Source organism: Passer domesticus, chromosome 4, assembly GCF_036417665.1.
Source record: "Passer domesticus isolate bPasDom1 chromosome 4, bPasDom1.hap1, whole genome shotgun sequence".
NCBI lineage: Eukaryota > Metazoa > Chordata > Aves > Passeriformes > Passeridae > Passer > Passer domesticus.
The window spans coordinates 59507532-59521584 of NC_087477.1; the positions used below are offsets into that span (position 1 = coordinate 59507532).

At 37.0% G+C, this 14053-nt stretch overlaps 1 long non-coding RNA gene across 2 annotated transcripts; it reads right to left on the reverse strand.

The window, feature by feature from the left end:
• Positions 1 to 631: 631 nt before the first annotated feature.
• LOC135300027 (uncharacterized) lies at positions 632 to 13992 on the reverse strand. 2 transcript variants are annotated; one of them, XR_010361894.1, is made up of 4 exons: positions 13857 to 13992; positions 5579 to 5814; positions 3900 to 4026; positions 632 to 1085 (listed from the first exon to the last, which is right to left on the reverse strand). It is a non-coding gene; the product is annotated as an uncharacterized LOC135300027 (long non-coding RNA). The 2 variants fall into 2 exon arrangements; XR_010361893.1 differs by having other exon boundaries at positions 13884 to 13946.
• Between the last annotated feature and the right edge of the window lie 61 nt (positions 13993 to 14053).

Below are 14053 nucleotides of genomic sequence, written 5' to 3' on the forward strand. Positions count from 1 at the left end.
ACCTTTCTGTAGATTTGCCAAATGGGAGCATCTTCCTCCATAGATTCATCAGAATCCCCTTTTCTACAGAGAATCCATAGGAACACACAAATTAGTTTCACATACAGACAAAGTATTTAATCTGAACTCTTTTTCTTCATATAAAAACTATCCCTCTCTTCTCTCATCATTGAATGCTTACTTAATCTGCAATTTGGAAGCAAACCTTGCACAAATAAATTTTGGAAAATCATTGAAAGTTGAAGTTCCCCTTTATTTCCTTTTTTCCTTTGCTTTTCTTATCTTTCATTTCTTTTCATTTCAGTTCCTGATCCATGTGGCTAAATTGAATGTGTCCTTATAGTGTGGAATATATATATATTGTTAATATATAAGTATGTGTGTATGTATATAGATGAAATGAAAACCTACTGAATAAAAGCTGTGGGCTGTGAATTCAAATTAGCTTTGTTTTTTTCCCCATGAGTATTTTTTAATGACATTTATTCATATATTATAAATCAAATAAATTACTTTAATCATAAGCTTTATTACAGGTTCCTTTTCTTTAAAGAACAATGTTATTGATTCTATATTTTTGACTCATAAAGAGGAAAAATAAAATAATAATGCAACTAAAACCTAAGGACTTCACAGATAAGGGAAAAGATAAAAGTATAATTTAATGAAAAGCATTGTGTGGAATTATTAGATTCACTCAGTATCATGTCCTGAGTTCCTGAGGTCAGAATGGGCAGCTGTATCATTAAATAGTTACATTCTGATTTGTGTATTTTGGCATAATATAAAGCTTAAGCTGTCTTTGTGTTGGAAAGAAAGAGAACTTTTTGTGACAAGTGAAGACAGAGTGGCTTGGGATGGCAAGTGAGAATTAAATGAATTCTGATATTGCAAAGTTTTCATGTTGGATGCAGACAAATATGTGTTTTTAACTCTTCATTCATCAATACTCTACCTAGACAGATCCTGCTTTTTACTTTCATGGAATAGAGGATTGTCACTTCCAGCTTGATGTCTCCACTGGAAGCAGTAGTAGAGCTGTCTCAGCATCAGGGTCTGAAGGCCAGAGCAGTGCATTTTATGCTCTAGGAAAGAAAGAAAGTTGTTAATCAGCCTGTTCACTTTGATATCCTATGTTACATCCATGTAAAATTATCCCTGGCTTCTATCATTCTATCCCACTGCAGCTGTGGTCTGCAACCAAGGGCTCTGGTCACCCATAAAATACTGTAGGGCTTGAGCTGATCTAAGTTTCAGCATTACAAAAAAAATATTATAGCTGTATTCAGGATTGCTTCACAACTCCTTCTAGAACCAAGTGGATTTTAGAGGTTCCACATGATCTTGTTGTTCTCATCTAAATATTTCCTGAAAGGCCATTTACTCAACGGAGAACCCTTTCACTCCCCATCTGTCACCTCAGCACGGTTAATCTGTAAGCAGTACCTGCTTCCACGTGTCTATTGCACAGCTCTGCCTTAAACAACAGTTTCTGCAGTGAGCTAAGCTTCCTAAATCGATAAAATCCCAGTCACTGGGTGAAAAATGTTCATGTACACAGAAACAACAGTTTCTGACTCTGTCAGACCAGAAGCAAAGCCTCTGCAGTGGATGCATTCAAGATATGTTGTTGGTTCTGTGTGAGTATTTACAAATCCAGAGAAAATACTTTGTTCATCCTTCTCTGAGTGTGAAACTTATGACATTTCACTTACTTTTCAATATTTTTTTAGCAGCAATAGCAAGCAGGAGCAGTAGAAGTGTGAAACTATCAGGATTCTGACTCAATTGTAACAGAAACTGACATTCCTACATGCAATGTTATGTTTCAGGATAACAAAATACTTTCAGAAGTAAACATAGAGGTCACTCCCTAGGGTAGTGGGCTCTGGCTACCTCTGAAAAACAATACAGAAGGCCTTTATTACATACAATATAGCTTCAAACCACTATTTCAAGAAGAAAATGAAAAATGCCAGTGTTCACAGATAAAGGGAAGTTTATAGTTTTGACCTTACAGGTAGGCAGTATTGAAAGCCCATTAGGCTAAATCCTACTAAAATGAGAGAACAAATGGAAGTATCATTGGGTCAAGTTATAGTCATTGGTCCTACTTTGGCAGAGCATTAATAGAATTTTCCATTATATATAGTTCTTTATTTTTTTTCTCCTAGTCAGGCAATCATTCCTCTGCATGAGAACCTGTAGTCTCTTTAGCCACTTAATACACATGCAGTTCAGGTTTCACTTTGCAAGCCCTAGCCATACTTTCAAAAACAAAAAGGCACCCTCCACCCCCTCAGAAAAACTATACAATGAAATCCTTCAAGGCATTAAATAACCATTAAAAAACTGACTATTTATCCCTAAATATTATCTTCAAGTTGGCAACGTCAAGTGTCTAATAGTACTTAGGCATAAACATTAATTTGATTTTTTTGTGGCCACAAATGGAAAGACTGTAGCCTCATCCTGTAATAAAAGCATCGTTCCCATCTTTCAGCTCTTCATCTCAAACTTCTCCAAGTCATGAAGGCTGTTGCTCTGGCACAAGGAAAAATGTTCATCCCTCCTTGCTTCACTCAGACACATTCCCCCCGTTTCAGCAGTTCTTACTATTTCAAATATCTGCAAAGGGTAAGAAAAGCCTGGACCAATTTTCTCACAGAGATTTGGAAAGAAGAGAGAAATTCTGGGAAGCAAGAGGCTGAAACCTCTACCAGTCCATGATTATCCCCTTGCTCCTGTCAGCTGTGCTGTTGCCTTCTAGGCTGTAGCTCATATCGACTTCTCACCAGGATTTCTGCATCTTCCTATAAATGCCTCTAAACTTCTGTTTTAACATTAGCTGCAGTCATAATGAGTAATGGGAAGTGGCTATTACACATTTTATAGAATTCATGGAGCATGTATTTGCTTTTGGCATGCAGTCCAGCAGAGAACTGCAAGATTAAGTACTTACATCTTGCAAGCTGAGAGGCACATTTGCTGTATCGTTAATAAACATCATGGCTTTGAGTGTATTTAAATTAATATAATTTGTTAAATCTTTCTGAACAGGAAATCAATTTTACTAGGTTAGAGACAAAAAGTTAATCAAGCTTAGTCAGAAGAAAATTGGCCTTTTCAATTTTGTTTACAGTAAAATAACCCCATATAATTTTAGCAAAAAAGAAAAACAAGCAGGCTGAAATTGTGAAGTAAAATCTGAGTTGCATAAAGGATTTCTGAAAAGTCAGGAAGGTGACAGGTTCTTTACAGTTTTTACTGAAGTTTCTGGAATTATACAGGGAATTACAAGTACAGCTTCTGTTGGCACTATTGGAATGTCAATGAAAACACAGCACTTCAAGTGCTCTGCATTCTGAGGAGTTCGTGCTGTGAAAGTATCCCTCCCAAATAATTCTGGTTTATGTCATATGCCCAAGGCAAATCAGTAGTTTTTTCTCATCATTACCAAAGTATTGATGTAAAAACATAGATATAAAACATTCATTTACAGGGCAGACTTCCCCCTGAAAAAGCAACTTTCTGATCTGTCTCTCAGCAGACTTAGCTGAATGGCTGTGCAGAGGAGAAGTATCAGTATTTTTAAGTGTCTTCATTTTGCCTTTTGAAGAATTTATGAACCAGAAATAGGTACTGGCAGGGGCCAAATCATAGAGAAAACAGAAGCAAAGAATAGACTTTCTGACTGTCTGCTGTAGGTGATCATGAGTAATTTGCCAGAAGACATTCCCAGATGGTGGACCACAGCCTTATAATTTTTATTTCAATGGCAAAAAATATAATTATTTTTTATTTGTATGTTTCCACTTTTTAAAGTTTCCCAGGGCACTCTGTTCACAGTCCATGTCCATTTAAACTCATACCTGAAATAAAATAGGGCGATAACAAACCTCAGAACAGCTGGGGAGGACATCCACTGCAGATCTGCCTTGTCTCCCTTCAGCACCTGGAGCAGCAGCACCAGCAAGAATTTGGCCTTTTCCTTCATTTCTTGCTCTCTCATATGATGCTGTCTCCCTGCTTACGACAATCTCTTTCAGATGTTGCATTAATATAATCTAAATCTGACTAGTTGCCAAAATCTTCTTCTTCAAATGATGCCATTTCTTGATTAGTTAGAAATAAATAAGCAGACTACATATATATATATAATCTTGATGATTTCTGCTCTGATACTCTAGATTCATAGCAGTGATAAACCAAATTCCACAAACTACCTGGGCTTGCAGTTAACAAGAGTTTTGTAATTTGTGTATGCAAAGAAGAGGAAGGAGGAACTCAGAAAATTATGAGTTTTGTATTCAGCCACTGTCTTTTTTCAACTTGACTTCTGTCATTGCTTTGCCTTTAATCAAGATTCGTATTATTGTCTTGCCTCAGATTACCTTTCTAACTTTTTCAAGTCATTAAAATAGAAACTCTAAAATTGAACTTCAGAAGACATATCTCTATAAATTTTCCAGTACTTTTTCCTTCCTTTAATCAATCACCGAGACTAGACTGCAAAGTAAATATTAATCCTCATTGTTCATTTTCCCTCACATTCATGCTTTCGCTTCTATCCTCACAAATTTACACATCTCTTACAAATCCTGTTCTTGCTTCTCTGTACTTTTCTTTTCTTTTTCCAACTTGGCCCTTCCTTCTTTCCCAGTGTTTTGTTTTGTGTATTGACCTACATATATTGAAGCCTTAATTGACTTCTGCAATATTTCTGTAGAACAGTTTTTTTTTAGCTCCATGCTTTATTCTTGTTCTGCATTGGGTTCTGACTCTATGTTCTTACTTTTGAAATTCTGCACAATATCCTTTCCAGAATGGTCATGGCTTTCACCTCCATCCCCAGGTCCAGTCACTACACTCTGACACATTGCCTCCTTTTTTCTTGCAAAAAAATTGCATCTTTTGTCTCTTTTTTTCCCCCCCACATTGTTCAGCAAGCTAAATCAATCATCCCTTTAGAATTTTTCATTATTGAGATTTTGGAGCTGCTATTCCAGGAGCAAGACTATACATATGACCACTTCCTTTAAATTCTTCTATACTAGTGAACATGATTTCTAAGAATCCAGTTCCCTTTTTCACAAATTGTCTAGGTGTAAATGGTAACCATATGATTAGGAAAACTCCACCAATGCTTAAACCCTCACTAACAATCAATTCTCAGTAGTGATGTTGAGGAAAGAAGTTCAGTTTCAATTACAGAATTAGAGCTGTATTGGCTTTTTATTTGAGGCTCCAGCTCTTGGTAGACAGCTAAAGTGATTCTGTGTACATGACAAGATCATAACCCCTGATGTTAGAGCTACAATAATTGTAATTACTGCCTAGAGAAACATACCATTTCACTTGATCCTTCATGATTTCAGTAGCCATACTGAGCTAATTTTTTGTAACTATGATTTTAGTGACAAAATTTCCGTGGATGGGAAAAAAGCTCTTTTGACTGAATGTTTCATTTCTCTTTCAGGGTTGCACTGTTGATGAATAGTTTGATGTTTGTGTCTAGCATTTCAGATTTTCTAATATGCCTGTCTTTCAAAGTTCTTAATCTGTCCACATACCCTACCTAGAATCATAGTCACACAAAGCACAGCAGGCCCCCACAGTATCTTCTCTCTTCAGTGGCACGGCCAGCAGGTTGCTGTTGTATGTCCCATGGTGTGGTGGAGAGACTGAGGACAAAACCCTACTGGGACAGCAAGCTGCAGTCCTACTTGTGATTGTGGTTGCAAGAAATCACAGGAGCAAATTATCCCTAGAACTGCAGGTGGATTTTACCTCTCAAAATTCCTTTAGCTCACCCTAAAAGAGAACAAAGGAGAAAACATATATACGAACATATATGCAAGGCAGATGGGCAGGAGACCAGGAGTTGGAAATGAGACCATATTGAATGTATCTCATAGAAAATACATGGGAAAAGTCAACCAAATTGACTTTTGGAGTTTTTTCCTAAACTGAAGACAATCCTTTTTGCTGAAATTAGTGAATAATAGCTCTTGAACACTTGAATTCCAATCTGAAAGAATGCTAGGGAAAAATAATTTCTTTTGTCCCTCTCTTCTCCCCTTTATAAGAAATATGGATGAGATGACCTGATGTGAATGACCTGTCATGAAATAGGTGTCACCATAGTGTGGGATACAGCCTCTGCATTCCATGGGACTGGTGGTGAGACAAGAACTGTCTGCCAAAATTGGGGAGCTGTATCCTGTCAGTGTGAAAAATACTTAGCAGTTCTAAACTATGAGACACATAAAACCTAGTTTTATCTACTGTGACATCCCTATAAGAGGTTTCTATCACAAAACCTGCGTAATCCTAGACAATTACATATACCTTTATAGTGTATGACAAATGCTATTTGGTTTATGACTGTGTTCCAAGTCAGTTCTTGTCCACTTTGAAATTGAATGACCAATGTCCTGATAGTGCCAACTTTACTAGCACTAGTTTCCAACAGAGAAAATTATACATTATACACTAATTAAAGGTCTAATCTCTTTAGGTAAAAGATCTCCCTAGTTCTTCTTTATTTGATTAAGATTTTGAATAGTGGAAAACAAAATCAGCAGGCAGATTTCATTATGGTATTGGGTTTCAGGAATAGTATATTTTAAAAAAAATAAAATTTGTGCTTTATTTATTATTTAAGAGCTTGAAAAAAGGAAATAGCTTAAATAGCTTAAATAGCTTAAATCTTCCTTTCTCAGAATTATGCTCCTAGGTGCTTGTCAAATTTTAACTACATTTTCAAAGCAACATAGGGAAATTCAGTCAGCCAGTCCCCACTGCTTGAGAATCTTTTATTTCTCCTTAAAATCATTACATTGTAGTTTAAATACTAATCTATGGTCCTTCCTCTCATCTATACTTCATGCCATTTCTTCTATATTTTTGGAGTACATGGAGGACAATATCAAAATCAAGGAATTAATATATATAGTTTTAATTATTTGGAAGATCTGGGTTTGGACCTCTTTAATGATTCTTATTCATTCATCACCTTCTTTTCCAGAATCATTGATGCAACTTTTTCTCCTCAGTTCTTAAACTAAATTTATCTGAAAATTAACCAGAAAAAAATTCCCGCAGAATTATCAGCACACTTTTAAACACATATGGACAAGTATCTCACAGACAGCCATGTCAGGAGTGTGTCCAAGTAATCAAGCAGAACTGCACCAAACACTCCTTCAGGTGAAGAGGCACAGCAAACTTTAAACTCCCTGACATCAGGTTACATCCTAAAGTATTAGCAGACTCATCAATATAGTAGAAAAGATGGAAAGTGGGTGCTTTGTGCCAAAGGCCAATGTCAGGTATTACATCAGGCTTCTGTGGGAGTGAGAAATCACCTCCGTGAGATTACACTGCCACTTTGTTGTCATGACTTGTGAAGGAAAACCAGCCACCCTATTTTTATAATCCTATAAAGCACTGAAGTCCCTAATGGGGCTGCCTGCAGCCTAGCCTGCATAGATGCACACAATGTGCTGCATAACACAGCACATTAAATTCCAAAGGGGAGAGCTTCAGCATCTCTGGCTGATTTCCCAACAGGTCTGGAACCTTATAGAAAGAACAAGATGTTCAGACAAGAAGTGAAGAGCACTATGTTCATAATAGCAACTGAATACATAATAACCCACAGTAAGGGATGAATAAATATATAGAGCTACGTGCAAGATGTGCAGCAAGTCCTACCTTGGCATGCAGACCACTTAGAGCTAAATCAGTGCCTGCTCTGGCAGTAACACAATTAGTGGTCCAAATGCTGCAGCCATGAATACAGAGCCTGTAGTTATCATCTACACACCGCATGCCAAGATCATTCACTTTGCTGAGAAGAGAATTGCAGTATCTAAGTGGCCCTGCTGAGCCATTCCAGTATCCAGGCACACTGCAAAGTAGGCCACTCTCAGCATGACTATGGTATTTTCTTTTCTATACACTATCCATATGGTAAAAATAAGACCCAGATTTTGCAAAGAGCACTGAACAGACAGACTTGCTTTTTAAGCTAAACCAGGCCACTGTTTTGTTGATACAGCTCCATGCTTAGGAATTACACTGAATTTAAGGCACTAACTGTAATGTCAGATACTTTATTACATGATTTTCTGGAAGCAGTGATCTGCATATTCTTGTAACACATCATTATAGATGAAAAATCATACCTGCAGATACAGAAGAAGACTAAATTAAGACAGGCATTAAAGGTCCCAGTTGCTAGTGTCATTTGTCACTGCACAAAAATCGATGATTACTTAAAAAATACATCTTATCTGTGTGCAATGTATAATAAAGATACAAAACACTTTGAGAATTCTCTATATGAGTCACTTGATATCTTAAAACTTTTTCAGGAGTGAAAAAATCTATTAATATTATCTTTGAAACCTACTACTCCCCACCTGGGGTCATCTGGGAAAGGCATGAGAGGTCATCTTTTTGATTTCTGTGTAATAATCTCTGACTCTGAGAATAGTCATCCCTGAAAACCAGGTCAGTAATTAAAAAAAGGAAAAAAAAATCAAATATACATTGTAAGCATGAGATAATGAAACCCTGTGCATGCTGTATTAACATTATGTCAAACTACACATTTATCAACAATCATGACAGTTCAGGAATTTTTCTTAAGCATCTTGATGTAATCCACTGGACACTGGTTTTCTCAATGTCCTTCTTGAAATGGCTCAAAAGCAGATGAATTTCAGGTGTGAACTCACCAGTGACAACAAGCGAAATAACTACAAAAATTTTCTTTGATTCACTGGCAATGATCTTGTTAATGTTTCTCTAAGTTTCATCTAAACTGGTTTGTGAGGTTCGTCTTATCTGAAATGAGAGCAAAATATTGGCTGATATGCAAACTGGCATCCATCAGCATGGATGTCAGGTTGTCTTTGACACGTTTGCTACTCAGTCAGTCACTTCCAAGACTATGAAGATTTACATAGCTGTTTTTCTTAGGGCTGAGATATTTATACTTTTCATATTGAACCTCATGAGGCTACAGCTGGTCCATTTTTTCTATTTTCCTGTGGTCCATCTGGATCAAAATTCTGCCATTTGGCATTTCAATCAATTTTCTCCTTGATATACCATCATCCATAAATTTGCTGAGAGTGTATTATGCCACATCATCCAGCCTGCTGATGAAGATATTGAATAATACCAGCTCCAGTATTGACCCTAGGGTGGCTCTGTACCTCTGCCAAATGAACATCAAGCTATTGATTACTGCACAATGAGCTTGGCAGGTTGGCAGTACAGCTGATTTTCAAACAGTGTAACAGCCCATTTGTACAGCCCATAGTTCCTCTGTTTCCAGCTAAGAAATGCCTGGAAGCCAGTGTCAAAAGCATTGCTCAGACTCAAGGTGCATTAACCCACCCTCCTCTCAGACATATATTTGTTTTTTCCTTCAGATAAAAAGCAAGCAATGTGGTCAAGTACATTTTACCCTGGTAAAACCAGTGGTACCCAATTTAATTCATTTCTTTCTTGGAAATTAGTTCCAAGAGGATATGTTTCCTGATCAGGGACTGAGGTGAAGCCTACACTTCCCTATTTCCTTCTGGCTGCTCTTTGGATGGAAGCAACATTTGCTTTTTCCAGTCATTGGGAACCCTGTGTAACACAACTTTTCATTAGGTGATAGACACATTCAGTGCCATCTCTGGGCACCTATGGTGGCTCTCCTTGGTAGAACTGTGTGCATATCTACAGTTTCTGTCTAGCCCCTGACATGTTGGCCCTGTTCAATCTGTCCCCTCCCCTCAGCCCTTTGGTTCTCTTTTCATGCCTAAAGCATTTCATATAATATTTTTAAGTGTGTTAAGAAATGGTTTAGATTCCAAGCATAGCAGCCTTATGAGTACTATTGATGTAATTTCAATATGTTTTCGTCACCCAGTTGAAAATATATTATCATTTCCACTTACAGATATTTTGGAAATGGAAATGAATGCAACAGTGCTGCCTTTGTTACATAGGAAATCTGAGCAGAAGTTAGGAAAAATCCAGTGAGGCATCACTATTCCCAGCAGTGCAGCACTGTCATGATATAATTTTATCAAATGAAAATAAGAACAGATATCCAAAACCTTGGGACAAAGGGGATATCGTTCCTGTCAGGAGGGGCTGCTTCAACAGTACTCTCTCCTTGCTGCTTTTTCCACTGATACAGTTGTTGGAGTTTGAGTACTGCATTTATTTAAGTTGCTTTTATTTCAGTTGTTTGGAATTATCACTCTTAGTGATCTGTCAGTGCAGCCTCTGTACTCAGCCTACCACAAACAATAGATTAAATCATTGATTCTGAATTGATGTTGTGATAGAAATATGAAAAACATAAAAATGATATGAGGGATTTCAGCTGAAATATGCAACTTATTTCAGGTAAGACATGTGTTCCAGTATTTGTCTAAGACGTATTCCAGTATAAAAGAATCTAATGATGTTATAGAAGAGTTTTATACATATTTTAGATTGAGTGAAACAAGCAATGACATATGTTCCATAAAGAATTCCAGGTTTTTATCTGCTCTGCTAATAACCTAAGCTGGACACAATTCCATCAGAGGAGAGTGAAAAAAATGGAAACACCACCTTTTCCACATGGAAAGAAATAAATAAAACATGAATAAGTGTTAGGAAGGACATCAAAAGCTAGCCACATTCTGACTCTTATTGACATATATTTGAATCCCTTGCTATAATCCCAGTAGTGGTGTGTTTGTCACTAGCTGTGCTATTACCAAAGGGATCATCTTCCATGGAAATTCTAGTCTGCCCTCTGCTTTAATAGGTAAATCCTATACCACAATTATCTCATGGGAGGGCTGACAGAAACGACATGGATCCTCATGACATCCCCTTCTGCACTTTAGATAAGCCATGACATGAGTCAAATAAAGTGATTTATGAATGCAACACTATCTTACAGGACTACTCAGTGCAATTGCAAAAAGTGGCTTTGAAAATACTTCAAGTTTTTTCAAGATAAGAATAACAGACCAGAATTTCTCCTTATGAAAACACCTTAGAATTTTGTCATAAAATATTTCTCAAATTAGTAGTCACAAAAGAGAAATACAAATTGATTTTTTCTTCTAACAGCTAGAAATACATTTTATTCTAGGGTTTACAGTCCTCCCAAGAGTCACATGTTTATATGCAACAACACACAAGAAAATGCACATAGAAGTGAGTCTCATAGGGCTAAAATGAATAAATTTTTAACCTTCTAAGAGTAACTTCAGGGGAAAATGCTTAAAAACTAATAGATATTAAATATGTATGTGTGTATTAACCTGTTTTAGTATAAATCTGTGGGGTAGTGTGGAGTCAGACCTGACAAAGACAAAATGCACTCCTCTAATGTATGATCCAGAAGAACTTGTTTCTGGGACTGACTAGCACTGTAGGTACCTGAATTAAATTTGTTTACATCACCTGAAATTTTCCTTGTTTTTAATTTCAACTCTTTGTTATCTTAGAAATGTTTGGTTTTAGAGAACAAGAAATAATATTTGAAAATTGAAAGTTTAAAGACAAATGTAAAGAAACCTTAAACCATACTTATCTTGAACAGAGTCTGGTACCTTTGTAAACTCCATTATCACCAAGCCCAGCACAATAGCTGTTGTAATCCATGCCTCTGAACTGTAAAAACTACATGTTAGAGACAATGCTGGAGCTATTTCTGGGTAAGAAAATAATCCTAGAGACCAGAAAGTTATTAAACCTCAAAAAAGCCTAGGACCAGAAACACATACAGGCTTCCACCCAGAGACACATCATGAATTCAAGCAACATGGCTACTGAATGCTTTATCCCAATACAGAGTAATGTACAAACAAAATGCAATCAGTACAGGGTTTTTTCTGCCTTCTTGAGCCCAATGCTGGGTGCCAAAAAAATGTATTTGTCCTAGTTTGGGCAAATTTGGGAGAAAGAGAACCCCTCCAAAGGGGTTCCTCTAGAAAACAGATTTAAGTGGCTCTTCCCTCAACTGGTTTGGGAAAAGATTTCCTTGGAGAAAAGTCGAAAAAACCCTGTTTATTTAACAGGCAAAGCATTCACCAGCACAAAAAATGAACAATAATAAAACCTCTCACTGTTTCAAACAGATGACAAACTCAGAAAGTCCCCTTGGTGGGCTGTGGCTCGGCTCACCCACTTTGTTATCAGTCTGTTATCAGTCCCTCCGGTGCTGGAAATGCCGCGGCCCAGGCCCAGCCCAGTGGCCACAGGTGTGAGCTGCTGGTGCTCCTCTGGGTGTTCAGTCCAGAGCAGGTGTAAACAGGTTCAAAAAAAAGAGAAAAACCACAGTCTAGGGAGTTTCTCTGCCTCAGCTAGCTAAAAAGAAACTAAAAGCAAAGGAAAGCCCTCTCCTGCCATCTGTCCATTCTGCAGACAACACAGTCCAGGAGAGGATGTGGGGGAGCAAGTGCAGTTTCTAATAACAAACTCTGTACTTCTTCTCTGCCCCTTCACTCTCAGAACCAGTCTTAAAGATGCAAAACTTATTTCTGGACTAAACAGATGAATAGGGACACAAGCATCATAAAGTCAGCCCAGGACAGGTACCTATTTAAAAGAAAAAAATGGGATTTGTTCATTTAGCTGCAGTCCTCAAGCAAAGACATGAATAGATCCCATATAAGTGCAAGAACTTCATGTTTCTTATTGAAAAATCAGGCTGCCTAAATCCTACCCACAGTAATTACTGTTAAATTTGCACCTGCAAGATCCAGTCTGTCTTATATCAATACACAACCAGTATATAGAACCCACAAATTATCAAAATAAAACTGCATTACTTGGTCTTTAGTGTAATTATAACTAGATAACATCCAAAATCACACTGATTTAAGAAACAGCCAATTTTTTCACAGGGCTCATAGTCTCTGAATTTTAAAGTATTTCTGATTTTTTCTAAAAATGATTTTTGGATGCAATTAGAATCAAGATCAAGCTCACTTTTGAGAAAGGAGACCTAAAATTATATTTCTCACTGTAATAAAAGAAGACATTTCTTTCAAAACATGTCTTTTGTAGGTATTGAGGTTCAGCTTCAAAAGAAACTTCTGTATCACAACTCATTAAGGATAACTAATGATAAATAGCACAAATTTATTCTAAAAGTGATCTGCAGCTGAATTTATTAGTGCTTCAAAATAGGTAAATCTTTGAGCACGAATTAATTGCTGTGAATTTTGGTCATTAAGACTGACCATAAGTCACGAGCAATCAGCAAACAATATTATAGCATTTTCACAAAGCAGTTCTAAAATTAAGATTCCTATAGAAAATAGGTTGCACAAAATGCACAACAATATTTTGCAACCCCTTTGAAAAAGTATATGAGAGATTTGCCTCTACTTACTATTCTAATTTGCCCTATGGATTTAAGGAAAGGACTTGAGTCATCACTTCTGAAAAGCCACCAAAAGAGCCTTCCCGAGTTATGAAAATCATTAAAAATGTAATAAAGTAGATTCTAATATGGACACTTGCTCAGGTGACAACAGAGGGCTTTGATATTCAATTACAATAATGAAAGTGGAAAAGAGATCTTTGGAACATGCAAAAAATCTGACAGCAAGCCAAGAGGGGTTTTTTCCAATTAAATCAATCTATTATTATTTAGTAACTAGGAAGCACCATGGGAATTTTGTGCTGAGTGTAAAATAGAAAAAAGGAAGAACAATGATTAACCAAAAATAGAGAATCAACACTTTCAGTACTGATAATATCCTAACGCAAAATTTGCATAAAAAGCTAACAAAATAGGCAAAAAAAGAGAGAGAATGAGAGAGGAAAGTGACCTCTGATGCTATACCAACAATGCTGACTGGCATGCCCTGCTACAAGGCTCTCAGGCTGCACAGCACAGCTATGCCTGTCCTCTTGAAGGCTCTGTCTAGAGCTGAGCAATTGCAGCAGCACCGTACCACCCTTGCCTTGGGACCCGCCTGTGACCTTTCTTTCTGTGACAGACACGCCAGCATTCCAATGTTCCTTT